A 15,091-nucleotide genomic window follows, 5' to 3' on the forward strand; every position below is an offset into this window, starting at 1 on the left:
GCTATAAAGAAAAACTTTGTATTCATATTTTTCATGCAAGTGTATGAATATATCCACAGGACAAATTTCTAGAAGTGGAATTGCTGGGTCACAGGGTAAGCACATTTTAAATTCCAATAGACTTGTCAGATTTACCTCCAAGGAAACTTACATTCCCATCAACAGTGTGTAAGATTTCCAACTTCTCCACATCCTTTTTTTTTTTAAGTTTATTTCTTTATTTTGAGAGAAAGAGAGCACGTGACGAGGGGCTGAGAGAGAGGGAGAGGGAGAATCCCAAGAGGCTCCACACTGTCAGCACAGAGCCCGACACAGAGCTCAATCTCACCAACCATGAGATCATGACCTGAGCCAAAATCAAAAGTCGGATGTTTAACCGACTGAGCCACTCAGGCACCCCCCAAATTCCCCACATCCTTATCCACTACTGGTTACCATAACCTTCCAATCTGATAGGTAAAAAGTGGCAATTATATGTTTTATTTTATATTTATTTAAATGATTAGGATTACTGAACTTACAGCTTAAATAGATTTTGAATTTATTATTAGTTGTAGGCTAAGCTGAACTAACTATGGAGAAAAACAATTCAAGAAGCACATTAACAGAGGAACTGGGGAGACTGGTAATATTTGACCAATCTGGGCCTTAAGTGTGGAACAGACAATGATGCCAATCACAAATGAGTTTGATCTCTCCATTAAAGCACACTTACCTTTCACTTGAAATACAGTTATCATTTCTTCAAGCTACGCCATATATTCAGAAATGTTGTTTCTTTTAAGGGTATATTTAATTCCATAGTCAGGTATTCACTTTGTCATCTTTACTTACTCATGACACTCCTGTGTGTGATGCCTACTTCAATGATATTTTGTTTTGTATGAAATGTTGCTTATCAATCTGACCTTCGACCTCTTTTAGAGGTTAAAGCACAAGAGTATAATTAGTGTCTAGCCATGAACATCCAATATAATTAAGACAACTAATATACGTAATTGTATTAGAACACAGAAAGAGGAGTAAGAGAAGTAGATGTTAGCAATGGCCCATCCATAGGGATATTCTAAACATTCTAGATTGTGAAAACAAAACACTAATGAAGCTCCCAAATACTCTATAAATGCTTACATAAATGTGATGTCTTCTGTTCATGAATGCCGATTCACTGTCAAGGGCTAGATGTCTATGATTATAATGCTATTAGCAATGATGGCCGAAGTGAGCTATTCACACATTTTCTCACCTAATTTTCTTTGTGGCCCCCTCCAGGAAACAATTTTTGTCAGAGAGACTCTAATTAGCTCTAACACTGACTTAGATCTTATTATCCTGATAAATTAGTATCTATAATTGCAAAACTAAGTATCACAAATTATCTAGCATTCTAGAAAGGTTTTGGCTCAAAACTGATGTATCAGTAAACCCCTCGCTACTCTTTCTTTAATTCTCAATTAAAATTTATATTCGTGGGGTGCCTGGGTGGCTCAGTCGGTTGAGCATCCGACTTCAGCTCGGGTCATGATCTCGCAGTTCGTGAGTTCAAGCCCCGCGCCGGGCTCTGTGCTGACAGCTCGGAGCCTGGAGCCTGCTTTGGATTCCGTGTCTCCCTCTCTCTGCCCCTTCCCCGCTCATGCTCTGTCTCTATCTCTCAAAAATGAATAAATGTCCAAAAAAATTTTTTTAAATAATAAAATAAAATTTATATTCTTCATAGAACAAACTGATACTTAAGACTTTATTTCAAAGTCAAAAACTCTTGCTACTTTACTATGTCCACATGGCCTGGACCCACAAGCACATGACAGATACTACACATCCTCTTTCCCATGTCAGAGACTGGCAGAAAGAGATAGAGCAGGGGGCAGGAAAGAGCAGAATACCAGTGTGACAAAGTGCTAAAGCCAGGCTATAAATTATCTTTTGGTCACTCATGGCTGCATTTTGAAAAGCTGACACAGAGGTAGGACCTATCCTTCCCTTGGAGAAATACAAGTATCATATGAAAGCATCCCCCTAACTCACTAACAAAAGAGCTGCGCTCCCACCCCTCACCCAACTTGCCCAATGAGAGAAGCACTGCTGGGTTCTAAAGGCAACAAGACGCTCTGTATTCTGACAATGGGAGGGAGGAATGAAGACTAGCTTCCTGGGCTCTGAACTCTGCCAGGCTGTCCTGCTAATCCTTCCCAAATCCCACAATGTTGGGGTGGGGGTGGGGGACAGAACAGACAACAATCCAAAACTGAATCAAGGATAGTAGCTCTGGATTACAGGAGGTTATAACATTCCTCTTTGAATGGGGGCGGAGTGGCCAGTGAGACGGTCGCAGTGCATATACAAAACCCTGTACATTTATAAAAACATAAGAAAAAAATACATTTTATCCTTGATCCTTCTGATGTGGTAACCAACATCTGCCCCCAAATCATTTGCCAGCCCAGGCTGCACGGAAGGCACACAGTAGCAGGCATTTTCACACAGTGAGGCTGGAAGAGATGCTCCTAGAGTGTAAATTACTAATTAGCTCAATAGAAGACAAAGAGAGAAAATACCTGTCACAGGATGCTGTTTACAGCCTGACATATAATAAAAACAACCCTGAAAATTTCAGAAGAGTGCCTTACTTTTCAGACTTCTATTAACATGTAAATGGCAAAGAAACAGCATTATAGTCTTTAAAAACTGCCCATGTCTCAGAAACAATAATGTATGACTGGAAAGAATGCTTTCCAAATAATTTGTAATTTTCTCATCCTTATGAAAGCTAAGTGTTTCTAATTATTACAATCAGCTTTAATAAGGAGCTATATCTCATAGCTTCGATGATCATTTAAAGAGTTGGGGGTGGGGAGCCGACAAGTGCTGTATTTTACATACATCGGAATACAGCTAATAGTCCCTTCACTGAAATTGAACAGGCCTCATTTTGCAGCTCATGCTTTTAGGAAATGGACTGGCTACCATTTTAATAACAATTGAGGATGAGCTGGAAGATAGTAGCAGGGATGGGGTCAGTTAAATCTCCTTATATGATGACAACTGAAATGACTACCAAAATTTGAGTTTATTTTGGGTGAAGGTAATAGTATGTTAAGATATTTATATTCATCCCTCTACCATGAGGCACATCTATCTGTATTAATTGCAACCAATGTTCTTAAGGAAGTGCATTTTGTACTTAGATTTCTTCCAGCTCCTTGATGCTACGTAAAGATCCTCAGTATACGTATTTCACCTAAATATGTTGCAGTCATGGTGATGATGGCTCCTGTCTTCACATAATAATCACCCATACATCATTAAAAGCTATCACATCCTGAGGATGCCCTTGTGTGTGAACACAACCTGCCAGGTACTAAGAAGGTCCCCAACAGAGTTGTACACCAAGACACGGTTGTTGCTGATGAGGGAGGGGCCTATAAACTTGTTGTTCACAGGTAAAAGAATGTTTTTCAAAACACACTGAAGAAAATAAAACATAAACCCCCCAAATCCACTCTCAATCCAACCATGAGACTCCTTTGCTTCAGAAGATTAACTAAAATCAAACATACTAACTTGCTGATACATTCAAAGATTCTTCCCTTTTCTTTTGAAAATTAAGGCCTTCCTATCCACTTTTTTTTTTTCAAATTTGCTTGAAAGATACTCAATGATAAAGCAAATGGGGCAAAATGAAAACAATTGGTAAATGTGAGTAAGTGTATAGAGAAGTTCCTTGTAGCATCTTTGCAACTTTTCCATAAGCTTGAAACATTGTACAAATTATCACAAGCCCCCCCCCCCCCCCCCCCCCCCCCCCCCCCCCCCCCCCCCCCCCCCCCCCCCCCCCCCCCCCCCCCCCCCCCCCCCCCCCCCCCCCCCCCCCCCCCCCCCCCCCCCACCCCCCCCCCCCCCCCCCCCCCCCCCCCCCCCCCCCCCCCCCCCCCCCCCCCCACACACACACAAAGAGTATTAACAATAGAAGTTCTCTCACAGGGCTGTTGAGAGTTTCAAACAATTCACATACTTAGCTCATGCTGGGCACTTAGTAAACACTAATTATTAGTTATTTTAAAAAATAAGTGGATCAACTATAACAAATGAACCACTCTGGTGAGGAATGCTGATAATGGGGGAGGCTCTGCATGTGTGGGGATGGTGGTATATAGGAAACCTCTGCACCTTCCTCTCAATTTTGCTAAGAACCTAAAGCTGCTCTAAACAAACGAAGTCCTGGGGTACCTGGGTGGCTCAGGCAGCTAAACATCTGACTTAAGCTCAGATCATGATCTCACGGTTCATGGGTTTGAGCCCTGCCATCAGGCTCTGGACTGACAGCTCAGAGCCTGGAACCTGCTTTGGATTCTGTCTCTCCCTCTCTCTCTGCCCTTCCCCGAGTCGCGCTCGCTTGTTCGCACTCTCTCTCTCTCTCAAAAGTAAAAAAAAAAAAAAAAAAAAAAAAAAGTCTTAATAAAAAAAAGAGTGGTCCAATTTGTTTAACCAAATTAAAGCATACATAAATATACATAATATATTACTTACACAAACACGCATAAAGAGAAGACAGTGAAAAACCAGAGTCTGAACAGATTTTGCTTATGGATATCTGCACTAAAATTGGAGTTCCGCTTTTCCTCAATGGGCAACAATCCCTCAACTGCAAACCTGTATGGTTTATAACAAGTCCTTTTTTTATGTGAAAAAGGTAGATAGCTAACCATTTATCTGCAGTGCAGTCAGGCATTTTATTGGTTTTGGGTTGTCTTATGAATGCAACTTTTTAATGAAAACACAAGGGCATGTAAGAATCCGGATGTAATCTTTGCATTAGATATAGCCCTTCTGGTGTTTGTCCCAGTTTCCCCACCTAGAAAGCTACTGAAGAAAGGTTAATAACAGAACCACAGGGATAATTTAAGGATTGGCAAACAAAACAGTTTAAGGGATAAAATAAACTAACACTGTTTAATCTGGAGAAGAGCATGCTGACGGATCACCTCACAACAGTCAAGTAGAGGTAATACCAGAGCACAGACTGCCTGCAAAATGCCAAGGTTCAAATCTTATGCCCACCACTTGGTAGAATTCTAGAAAGAAAGAAAGAAAGAAAGAAAGAAAGAAAGAAAGAAAGAAAGAAATGAAATGTCTGAGTGTAACCTTGAGGTTTTATTAAATGATTAAAAGTCCTTTAATCTGAAGGAGTCTTTATTTCATCACATGTAAAACAGGAACAGTGATAGTGCCAACCTCACAGGATTGCTGCGAGTAGTAAATGAGTTACAGTCTGCAAAGAGCTTACATCGGTGGCTGGCATAAAAGTATATACATGGGCAGCTACTATTATTAAGTTTATGAAGAATTAGAGTCTACTTAATATTATAGTAAGCAAATATTTTTACTCAACTGAGAATGAGGCAACAGAGAACAAACAAAATTACAGCATTAGGTGCATGCTAGCTAGAAGGCAGATTGTCCTAATAGAGAAAATAATTAAATACTGGAAAAGATTAGCTACAGAGGTTGCCACATTATCTCTGAAGATTTATGAAAATAGCATAAATGTTTATCTACCTGGGATGATTTAAGTGGGATATTGACTGAAGTTGCAGGATAAACTAGAGGTCCTTTCAAGGTCTCTTCCCATCCAAAGAATCTACGATTAATCAGAAAAACATTTAAGTACATACAACCTCTTCATTCAAATCCAAACAAATAACTTAAACGTTTTTTGCTTAACAAATAAGATTATGACCAAAATAAAGTTCAGTTGAGTAGAATTTACTTGATAAACAAATGAAAATAAAGCTTACATTTATCATTGGGAGTCCTTATTGATCAACAGTATTATTTGAACTAAAAGATTGTCCATTTTCAGTTTTAGAAATATCAACAGAGCAATAACCATTCTCAATGAGAATTAGTGATTTAGCACACTATAGCAGCATATAGAAACAAAAGACAGGACCCTAATGGACTCTTTCCCTTGGATGACCGTATAGTTCATCTATTTTCTTTTTCATCAACATCACATAAGTCTAAAATAATTTATATAAAGACATCGTGTATAAAACAACTACACTATAAAAATGTCAATACCATAAACAGAGTGAAACCTAATAGTAATGCCTAACATAATGCAGACAGCAAGGGAATATGTGCGAACATCCTACAGAAACAGTTACCTCATAGAAAAGTTACTTTTAAATTTGAAACTTCACATTTCAGACTGATCCTCTTGAAATTGAGCAGCAAAAATAGTAATTTTTTAAAAATTTCCTGTTAAATTACAAAATCAATGGAGTCATCTTGAACATCTGCTTACGAGAATCCAGATTCCATGAACACAGCAGCTGAATCCAAATAGATTTTAGGTTCTGAGTTATTGACATAGATTAATAACCAGTGTTTCTGATACCCACTAATCAAAACATAATTTTGCTGTTACAAATGCCACCAGTCTAATCATTGCTATTTACACAGACACCCACAAAACAGTGGTAATTCAAAATTTACACAACTTTGAAAAAAAATTTCTTTGTGTATCTGACACTAATGAAATAACCTCAAGTAAGATTCTCAAGATCAGTTTGCATTTTTCCTTGTTAATGATAGCTATCCTAAATTACAGCACCATCAAATAAAAAGTAATAATCGGTCATATTCTTAGCTAAATGTAAAAGCTTCAGAATAAAAGTCATCAAAACAAAACAGTAGGAATAATCTAAATTTTGTCCCAAATTTCTCAACTACCTTTTAATTTCCAGAAGTGTCTTAAAAATCAAAAGCTTCTTGGAAATTAATATTAATATGGCCTTCTTTATTCACAACCAAAAAACAGGAGAGCCAGTGGAGCTGTCCAGGGCTCCAGCTTGCATTACCATATAGAGGCTTTTTCATGATAAAAATTACCTATAAACTCATTATTTAACCCAGAAAAGAAGTCCCAACTCTAAAATCCTCCACTATTCTACAAATCTCCCTTTCTTTACTCCATTTAGTTAAATGGGTGAGTTACTTACTATAGTGTGAAATGTCCCACATAAAGCTAAAGGCAGCTTAGGAACTCAAAGCCCTCACATTCTGGATTTAAATCTCTTCCCCAGCAAACTTCCCCAGTTGGTTTATCTGCCTTCTTCTGAAATGATTTCTCAATATTCTCCAGCCACCAAAAAACAATTACGCAGAAATCTAGTTGATTAATCAAAACAAAAAGATGTTCATCTTTCTCGATCTCCACAACAGTGGGCACTCCATTGAAAATGGAAATGTTGTCGATAAAGCACTCTGCCCAGTGCTGTCAGGTACAACCCTCCTACAACAACACTATCACACCACATAGGCACAGCCACACTGTACATAAATACAACCCGTATTCCCATTATCACAACACTAGCAAAATGCAGAGGTTTTCAGCACTGAGCTGACGCTTCATCATTCACAGAAGAACAAAATCAAATCAAAATGGGTCTCATCTTTTCAAAGTGGACATGAAAGTCGAATTAAAAGCAATGAAGGGTAGAAGTAGATTCAAGATAACCTGAAGGGGAAAAAAGGTTTCTGGAATTTCCTACTTTTATGGACAAAAGAACTCACAATTTCAACACACTTAACAGTTCTCTTCTCAACAAAGAATTCCCTTCCTGCACACGACCCCCCCCCCCCACGTCCACTCTGACTTTCCAGTTTTTACCCCTATCTCTAGGTCTCTTTTCACTCACCATGGTTCCTCCTCTTCTGCACCAAAGGCTCCCTACACTTGGTCCTTCACTACAGCACCTGTGCCCTGACCCATGCAGACCTTCCGTAGCATCTCCCCACAACATGCACATCTGACTCCCACCCCTGTGCAGGCTAGCCCAGTTCTTCCTCCAGCAGGACTTCTCCCAGCTTCCCTTAACCCTGTTCTCTTCCCTTACACCCCATCTCATCCTTGAAATCCCGGGGCCCAGCTCTTCCTTGCTCCTCTCACCATCCGCTTTCAGCCCTGTCTCTCCACCTCATTGTTTTTACCTTGGATCTGGCTAAACCTCGTCAATTAACACAATTCCCCCGTCACCCTGTCCCAGCCCGCCATCACTTCTTTACACCCTTACTCTCTTCTCCTTTCAGCTTGTCTGGTCCCAGAATTGTCCTATTAACGCCCCACCTCTCATCCCGGTTTCCTTTCACCCTTCCACTACGCTTATTCCTAACTCCACCTGGTACTCGTCCAGTGTCTCATTCACCCGCCCTCACTTTCAAGAATTTACACCCATCGCCCACCCACTAACCCATACCTTTCTCAGAACCTCACGATTCCCACCCCACCGCGGGTCCTAGTCCTCCAGCTCCTCTCGCTCTGCACTAGTTCACACCCTTGTCACGTCTGGCTCTTAATCACTCTCTCTCCTCTACTCCCAACTATCACCCCAGCTCTGCCCCTCCTTGCCTTCCACTTCCAACTCTTACCCCAGCACCCTCACCCTGTCACGATCCCCTACAAAGCTCTCCTCCTCCAACCTGTGCTCTTAACACCTAACCCCAGCCTCGGTCTGCCGAACCTCATTCCCGGCCGGCTTCCTGAACACCCACCCTGGGTTTTGCCTCCTTCCTACCTCCTTGGCTGGCTTTTTCTCACTCCTCTTCTCCCAGCCTTCTAACCCTTTCTCCCCTTAATCCTTCTCATCTCATTCTTAGACCCGTTCCCCCCAACCGCCCCCGAGCCTTCCTTCGCTTCTCCCCTCAAGCCTTTTTTTTTTTTTTTTTTTAACCCTCAACCCAGTCTTCGCCCACCCCGCCAAAATAAAGCGCCGGCCCGCCCCGTCTGCCGGCTCTCGCCTCCGCTGGCCCCCGCCCCGGGCGCCCCCCAGCCCGCCGGCGCCGCGGTCCCGCCCCCTGCCGCCGCTCCTCCCGCCCGCAAGGCGCGCGCCGCCTTTGTCGCCCCTCACCCGGTGTGTGAGGATTTGGCTTCTTTAAAGGGGAGGGCCAGTGTGCCGGAGACTCCTGTCCCCGCCTCCGAGTCTTAGAATGGGCTCACTGGCCGTCGCGTCCTCCCCGGTCCCAGTCCCCCCACCCCCTGGAGCTACCCCCTTGGCTGCCTCCCTACCTCCTCCGCCCCCTCCCTGACCCCCCTCTATTTACCGCCATCATCAGCACGCGCGAGCTGTCACCAGGGCGCGAGACAACCGAACCCGGCCCCGCCCCCTGCCCTGCCATTGGTCCGCCCGTCGGAGCCCCGCCCCCGGGCCCCGCATTGCGCCAACGGCGCAGCGCTGGGCCCCGACCACGACACAGACTGCCTCTCCGAGGGTTCGCGCCGCGGGCGCAAAGTTTAGGGTTAGCCACCAACGTGTGGCCAATTTGAGCCTGGCGTAACGGGCGGCGGCGTAGAGGGGCGTTGTGAATCGCGGGTCGAAGTTTGGTTGAAGCACAGAAGGGTAAATAAGGAGGTTTCCAGACAAAGAGACTCTTAAAGGTACAGAGTCTTAAGGCTGTCCCTCCTCCTTAAAGGGCCAGCGACTCTCCGAGCCCATCTCCGCCCCCTTCTCAAAGGCACTTCAGCCCGCGGAGCAGTGAAGGAATTCTACATTAGTTCCCCGCACATTTTTTGAAGCTCCTTTAACATCTGTCCCCACTGCCAAGGGGGGAAACCTTTCTCACTATTTGGTCTCCTTTTTTGTTTTGTTATGTTAAAAGACTAAGTTATTGCTAACTGTGCCTTTCCGAAAGAAGCAGCCTCCGAACTTGGGGGTTTCCTGAGGCAGCGTTTGCAAAAGTTACTATTGGCTCCCAGACGAGTAAGCACGTGTCTGACTTTTGCCACTGATGACCCAGGCGGGACCCAGCTGTTTTATGGAAATCCCCCAAGGAAGAGGTTCACAGCCAAAGACTTAAATTCAGCAGATTGTCGGGACGGAGACCACAAGAAAACAACAGCGACGATTTCTACTAGGCTTTTCTGCCTCTAAAAAGGCTTCCTCCAGAGGCTGCATTGTTCTGACGTTACCCCCCCCCCCCCGCACAAATTACAAACAACACACCAACACGGTTACATCACCCAACACAAGGCTAAAGCAGGTAAAGTCTTACATGTAAATAGAAGGACAAGGAAAAGAAATAAATATGGGTTATCAGCTACACTGGTTCAAGGCTGCACACCTGTCAATATGAAGTAGAGAAGCACAAAAGCTAAAGAACAAAATAAGAAGGGAGAAACAGCAAGTGCATGTGTAAGCATGAAACCACAATGTCTGCAGCCAAGCGTGCTTAAGTGTAAAAACGTGTTCAAAGGTAATTACCCTGGACATTTTAAAGAGGTTTGATGATGGAAGGAAAGGACCTTGATTGATTTGATTTGGTGAAGATCTGCCATGTGGTTCAAGAGCTCAAAGTAAAATCTAAAATTTAGCATTCCTTTTGTTGTCTTTAATTTCTTTTTAAAATTCTTACCTTACATTGTAACTCAATTATCAATTTTTCTCCCCTTACTCTGCAACCCCCTCCAATTATTGGAGATTAGATTGTATCTTATCCAATGTTAATTCCTTAACAAAGTGCCTAATGGGTAATAGGTGCTTTTGAGTGAAAGGTTTCAGAGCCACTTAAGACTTCCAAAGGAAAGGGTGTTCTCAGAATAGCATAGTCTAGGGCGTAAAGATTCTCAATGCCCTGAGCATGTATTGGATCAGTGGTTCTCAAAGTGTGCTGTGGAGCCCTGAGACTCTTCCACAGGGTCCCTACCAAACTTGTTTTCATAATAAGACATTATTTGCTTTTGTCACCACTATGGTATTTGCACTAATGATACAAAAGTAACAACGGGCAAAAATGAGCACATTTCAAGTCAATAGCACTCAATTATGCTATCAAAGTACTCTTCGCTGCCATTCACTGAAAAAAAATAATACTCATTTCACTTTGGAAGTCATAGCCCGACGCGGGGCTCAATCTCATGAACCATGGGAACTCATGACCTGAGCTGAAATCGAGTTGGATGCTTAACGGACTGAGCCACCCAGGCGCCCCTCATTATAAGTTTTAATAAGGCAACTATCAATAGATAGACATAAACTAAAGCTCTTTGGAACTTTTAAAAGTGTCAAGGAGTCCTGAGACTAAAAAGTTTGAGAATTGTATATTAGATGGAAGCAGAAATAAGAAGGCTATTTTAGATATTCAAATATGAGAAGGCTTGGCAGCAGAGCTAACAAGGTTTTAGTGTAGCTTCAGAGTTAAGTGCTTCAGTGGTTCATTAATGAGGAATGCAAAATAGAATCAGGAGCACTGAGCCTCCATTAAAGACACAACTGGTAATGAAATGTGATCACAACACACATGGTACGACACAAAAACAGTTCAGAGACAGGAACAACTAAGACCTGGGAGCCGAGGGGAAACAGGGATGGATGTGTTCCACAAAGAGTATATAGGCAATTGTACCTCAACATTTTTTTTTTCCTAAGCAGACTCTTTTCCTTCAGGTTGTAGAAGAACAAGTAAAATCTTATCACTGTGAATAAATTTTAAAAACAGGGTTCCATGCTCCAGAGATGGGCAACACAACTGTGCTCGCTGATCTGGCTACAAAAAAATATACCTGTACTATGTATACCTTCTTGGGACCCTCCCTCACTGCTCATTCTCTATTGTAATAGCATTCTTTCCACTGGAGGAGAATTGTAACCTGCCACCAAGCAGTATGACCTCATAACATCCCATCTTTTTACTTTTTTTTTAAGATTTTATTTTTAAGTAATCTCTACACCCAATGTGGGGTTTGAACTCACAACTCGAGATCAAGAGTCACATGCTCTTCCTACTGAGTTAGCCAGGCACCCCCATAACATCCCATCTTAGCCATCCTAACCAAATACCAGTACCTTCAGCACCATTACAAAGATGCTAATGCAGAAAGGGCATCTCCTTGCCGACAATGCTTTTGACATCTATTCTCCCTTGAGCCCCTCAACAAGCCTATGAAACATGGAATGTAGGCATCATTATTTCCCACTTTACTGATAAGACCCAGAAAGGCCAAGTTGACTTGGAGTTGCCTGGTAAGTTCAGAACAGTCCTATGGCCAGCACCGGGCCAATCGTGTCCTAAAGTGGTGCTCTCTCTCCTTTAGTAGTTGCCTCAGAATACCCGTCACCTCCACATCCCTAGCTTTGCTTTTCCTACACAACAAAAGATTTCTAATATTGAATTCTGCCTTGGGACAGTCTAAGATATATAAATGTGCTCCCTAAATTCTCTTTTTTAAAGCCCCCAAAGAAATTTCAGCAGAATTCATATTAACCTTAAAAAACAGGTCTATGCCATCTGATGGGGCAGGTATGTGATGGAAAATAAAACAGAGAATGCAAGAGAGTTAGGAATCTTTGCCCTAAGAGTTCCAAGAACTTTTTTTTACTTGCTAATTTCATCACAGAGACGAGGAACTATTTCTCTGCCTCATCAATCACATCATTCTGAACAATGAAAATATACTCATTATGCCAAAATTCCATTACAACAGAATAATTTTCAGATCCCACAGAGTGTGTTATAATGGAAGAGTAACTCCTGGGGCCACAGAGAAAGCTATAAAGATTCTTCATACATATTCACTCCTACCCACTTCTAAAAGGTTGTGTGCATGTGTACATAGAGACAAAAGGAGAATGGGGAACCAATAGGAAAGGTAAGAATAGGCACAGTCCTGCTTCCCAGACTGACTGAAAGGCCTGAAGGTCTATGAAATGAAGGAGGGAAACCCCTGGATGAGACCTCAGAGGAGAGGTCCGAGTGGCAGGGGAAGATCTTGCACATAATAAGCCAGCAGGACGTATTTCCCATCTGCTTTACCTTGGCCTTCATGTTTCCTTTCAAAAGCTGTTCTTTTAGAGATCCTTTTTTGGACCACAGATCTTTGAGACACTCTAACGAACCCTATAAATCCTAGTCCCCCAAAACTACACATATATATATACACAAAACCGTGTCTGATTTCAAGGCATCTCAGGCCTCTCAGGACTGCCATTGGGGGGGTTAGGCTGTTGGAAGTTAGTACTGCTATTTCAGAGTTATCATTTGCTCATACTCCAGCACTAATAATAAACTCCCTCATTAAGCACAATACAGTCTCCACAATCCAGGAAGGAATGGACAGGTACGTTCTGCTTTGTTCCATTTCTGTCTCAGAGTCACTGAGAAAACAGATGAAATAAATACACAGGGAAGGGATTTCCCTAGATGAGGCCAAGTCAAGGTTGCATGAACTCTGGGGGGATAATGTAAAGTTCTGAGTCCTGAACGATGGTCAAACTAGGTGAGCTAAAGGGTCCTTTGTAGGGGCGCCTGGGTGGCGCAGTCGGTTAAGTGTCTGACTTCAGCCAGGTCACGATCTCGCGGTCCGGGAGTTCGAGCCCCGCGTCCGGCTCTGGGCTGATGGCTCAGAGCCTGGAGCCTGTTTCGGATTCTGTGTCTCCCTCTCTCTCTGCCCCTCCCCCGTTCATGCTCTGTCTCTCGCTGTCCCAAAAATAAATAAACGTTGAAAAAAATAAAAAATAAAAAAATAAAGGGTCCTTTGTAACCCAACAGACTGATTTTGGAATGTTCTACACAACGGCAGAAACTCTACCTTGGGGGAGAGTCCACCCTCAAGAAGAGACTGCTCAAAGTCCAAGGACACCAACCCCCAGGAGAGGACCACACTTGTAACGCAACTGGTTTCAGCCATGCCACATGGCACTTGTGATTGGGGCCTGCAGCCCATGGAGACCAGACAGCAGCAGGTACAGAGAGGGAGGCTGTGACAGGGGAAAGGCAATACTGGGAATTCCAGGTGTGCACCTGGGAGACAGTGAGGCCATATATCAGTCCTGCCTAGCTCCAGATCTTGAAAATGTTCAGCCTGTTGCCCTTCCTATGTTATCAGAGTCTCAACTCTGGACACCTGAGAGCATGCTTAGGTGGGACTTTCTAACTGCTCCCCTTACCATCCAGGATTTGGAGAGAATTTCACTACCTCCTCCTGGAGCCTCAGGAATGAATACTGGACACACCGGGTTGGGGCAGACCTGGCGGAGGAGAGGAGTGGTCAGTCTCTAGGTATTCCTTCAGTGGAGCAGGGACACCAATAGATGGTGGAGGAGAGATGACCACTTGGTACTCAAGATGTGAAGCAAGCAAGCGGGAGGCAGCCTGGGAACAGGGGAACAGAGAATCACAACAGCACAGGAGACCGGTGGAAAACACAGCCAGAGCAGGAACCACTAACGAATACAAGAGATGGATTAGACACAAGTGGAATACGGGCTTCCCTAAATCCCTTCTGCTTTTTTTGCCTTCTGCTGTCACACATCTTGCCATGTGCAGGCATCGCTTGTGGAAGAACTTAATGGTTCCTGTAAAGGGACTCTGTCTTTAAAATTGAACCTCATCCCAGGGAATAAAGTGCTAGTTCTGCTTTTGTCCAATATACACTGGAGGAATGACATGGCACCATAGACACCCAGGTGCCTCACTTTGACATATCGTGGTAGCCAGGAGTCCCAAGTCAGAAGTCTGGTCCCAACTCCAGCCTCATCTCAGCGTGACCTCTTTGGGAGCCACCACCTCCCCATTTCATGGTAAAGGAAAACCAAAGGAGCTCTACAGCTGCCCTGCATAGCTCTGACAGCTGAGGTTAGCAGATTCCTACATGGCTCTGGCAAAGGTACCCACCCAGGTGACATGTTAGCAGGGTCCCCGAAATTTCCCAGTTTATGTTCTTTTGGGGGTGGCTACAGATGGGGAGAGCGGCAAAGCATCTGGAAGCAAAGGAAGGAGATTTAGGAAGACAGGCTGGTATAGAAAGAAAAACATCAGATTTAACCCCCAAAATATCGCATCTCCATTTACTGGCTGCATTTAAGTTCTCATTTATAAAGTGAGCATCTGACTTCAGCTCAGGTCATGATCTCACAGTTCATGGGGACAGCCCAGAGCCTGGAGCCTGTTTCAGATTCTGTGTCTCCCTCTCTCTCTGCCCCTCCCCTGCTTGTCCTCTGTCTCTCTCTGTCTCTCAAAAAAAGTGTTAAAAAAAGTTAAAAAAAAAATACATTATATTCAAAATGCTATCTCAAAAAAGATTTGAGATAGCCTA

General features: G+C 43.3%; 1 protein-coding gene across 3 annotated transcripts in view; it reads right to left on the reverse strand.

Moving 5' to 3' along the window:
• The window catches only part of USP49 (ubiquitin specific peptidase 49), a 93,058-nt gene that overhangs the window by 76,440 nt on the left and 1,527 nt on the right, over positions 1-15,091 (reverse strand). Inside the window, exons 1-2 of one of the 3 annotated variants that reach the window (XM_043591380.1) lie at positions 8,913-9,037; positions 5,557-5,638 (exon numbers count right to left, since the gene is read on the reverse strand). The gene's annotated coding sequence lies outside the window, so the exon portion shown is untranslated. Of the gene's footprint in view, positions 1-5,556; positions 5,639-7,703; positions 8,708-8,912; positions 9,038-15,091 lie in introns of those variants that run through there. The other 2 variants (XM_043591379.1, XM_043591378.1) reach the window with 2 other exon arrangements.

The sequence above is a fragment of the Prionailurus bengalensis genome, chromosome B2 (assembly GCF_016509475.1).
Source record: "Prionailurus bengalensis isolate Pbe53 chromosome B2, Fcat_Pben_1.1_paternal_pri, whole genome shotgun sequence".
Lineage (NCBI taxonomy): Eukaryota > Metazoa > Chordata > Mammalia > Carnivora > Felidae > Prionailurus > Prionailurus bengalensis.